This window comes from Bison bison, unplaced genomic scaffold (genome assembly GCF_000754665.1).
Source record: "Bison bison bison isolate TAMUID 2011002044 unplaced genomic scaffold, Bison_UMD1.0 scf7180017864444, whole genome shotgun sequence".
Lineage (NCBI taxonomy): Eukaryota > Metazoa > Chordata > Mammalia > Artiodactyla > Bovidae > Bison > Bison bison.
Window position 1 is genome coordinate 400,255 of NW_011495006.1, and position 2,304 is coordinate 402,558.

A 2,304-nucleotide genomic window follows, 5' to 3' on the forward strand; every position below is an offset into this window, starting at 1 on the left:
CTGCGCGACCCCTGAGACAGCAGCCTACCAGGCTTCCCCGTCCCTGGGATTCTCCAGGCAAGAACACTGGAGTGGGTTGCCATATCCTTCTCCAATGCATGAAAGTGAAAAGTGAAAGTGAAGTCGCTCAGTCGTGTCCAACTCTGAGCGACCCCATGGACTGCAGCCTACCAGGCTCTTCCATCCATGGGATTTTCCAGGCAACAGTACTGGAGTGGGGTGCCATTGCCTTCTCCGCCTCCCAGAGTTAGGGAGGACCTAACGCAAAGACCTGAGAAGATGAAGCTTGGGCAGGCAGGCAGGGAGGGAATCAGCGACACGTGCAGATAAGGCAGAGACTGGCGTGATGCGCTGCCGCCCTAGGAGGGCCAGGGTCAGCCTGCCGCCCCTGGGAGCTGGGCTGGCCCTCCCCCTGGGCCTCCAGGAGGAGCCCTGACTCCGGACTTTTGGCCTCCAGGCCCTGAGGGAGCCGACCTCTGTTGTTTAGAGCTGCCCAGCCTGTGGGAATTTGGTGGCAGCCCTAGGGGCCAGTGCCAGCCCGGCCTTCCCTGCCTGTGGTCTCTCTGACCGGCAGGACCGCCGTCCTCATCGCAGCTGTCTCTGCCCCCATCCCCTCCCTCTCTCATGGGGTGACGACGCTGGTGCTCCGTGCCCTGGGCTGGGTTCCAGTGATCCCTGTGGCAGCTTTGCAGCAAGGGATGATGGTCCCCATTTCCTGCTCCATCTAAATGGTAACGCAGAGGCTATCCCACTGCCTGGCCCTCTGGTTCCCTGTCTGCCATCCATCCCCAGTGGGACCCGCTCCCCTGTGCTGGGACACTTGTGGTCGGGTGCTGGGCATGGGCCGCCATGGGGCAACAGCATCCGTTTGCCGTGTCCTCTGTTCACATGGGAGATACATGCCCAGATGTGACAGAGCAATGTCATCTCGCTGGGCAGCTCTCGGATCCCCAGATAAGCTGTCGATCGGATGGCTCCTCCAGTCTCTCGCTATCTGGCTTTATTTCGCTGTAATAGCGGGGAAGATGCAGTTGGTAACGACCCGTGACAGCTGCTATATTGATATTCCCAGTCTTGGGGAGAGAGACAGGAAAAAAAAATAAACTCTTGATAAAAGTATGATTGAAGATTAATAGTTGTCTGGTGATGATTCACAATGAAACAGGCCGTAAAGAGATTACTTGTCTGCAGAGTCCAGTTGCTCCCGGCTGCAGAGAAGCTGGCGTTCAGAGAGGGTGCTGCTGGGCCGGGGGGGACGGGTGCCTCCGTGTGGGCCCTCGGGCCGGCCCGGGGCTCGTGGCGGTTTCAGAAACTCTTGGCCAGTGGCTTGGAAGGGTCCCAGCTTGGGGAGGGCAGATGCAAATTGCTTTGGAAAATTTGGAAATTGCTGTTTATTTATTTATATGCCAGCATGTTTCAGGAGGGATTTAAAGAGGCTTAGAAATTGCTTTGTCTAAGAAGCTCCTAGTAATCCTCAAGGCTCTTCCCCTGCGGTGCAGCGGATCCTGTGGCATCAGAGAGCCAGGTGGGGGAGGCTGGGCCAGGAATGAGACCCAGGCCCTTGTGCTGACAATAAGGAAGCTGGGGCCCGTTGGACTGCAGGGACCTCAGTGCCATGGGTGGAAAAGCCAGGACTGAAAACGACTCACTGACTCATTCATTCATTCTCTCATTCATGTTTTCGTTGGAATCCTGCATCCCATGTGAAATTCTGTTCATCAGAAGAAACCAAGAGACTAGCTACAAACTGGGACAAGTTATCTTGCTGCAAATATAACCAAAGAAAGGTCCATGTCCTGAATACAGAGATGCTGCTTGCACCTCCGCCCAGAGGAGACCCCCTTGGCCAGTGAGGACAGGAAGTGGCCTTGGTCACTGGCCATCAGGGGAGGAAGGTCCAAGTTCTGGAGGATGTGACGGTGCCGGTTAAATTGGCAAAAATTACGAATTGGAGATGAAAATCACCTGGATGGGGGAGCAAGGGAATGGCATAGAAGGACAAAGGGTTAAGCGTGGGTGGCTGCCGTGGCTGTGTTGCTGAGGAGCTTATGACGGTTTATTGCATTTTACAAATAACAAAGTAAGTGTATTCGTTCCCCATGGCCACCAAACAAATTGGCACAAACTAGACAGCTTAAAACAACAGAAATTCATTCTCTCCCAGCTCCAGAGGTCTGAAAGCAAGGTGTACCAGACGCGTTCCCCTGAAAGGCTCCAGGGCAAGGTCCTTTGCGCCTCTCCCAGCTTCTGGTGGCCCCGGGGTTTCTCGGCAGTGGCAGCATCCCTCCAGCCCGGGGTTCTGGC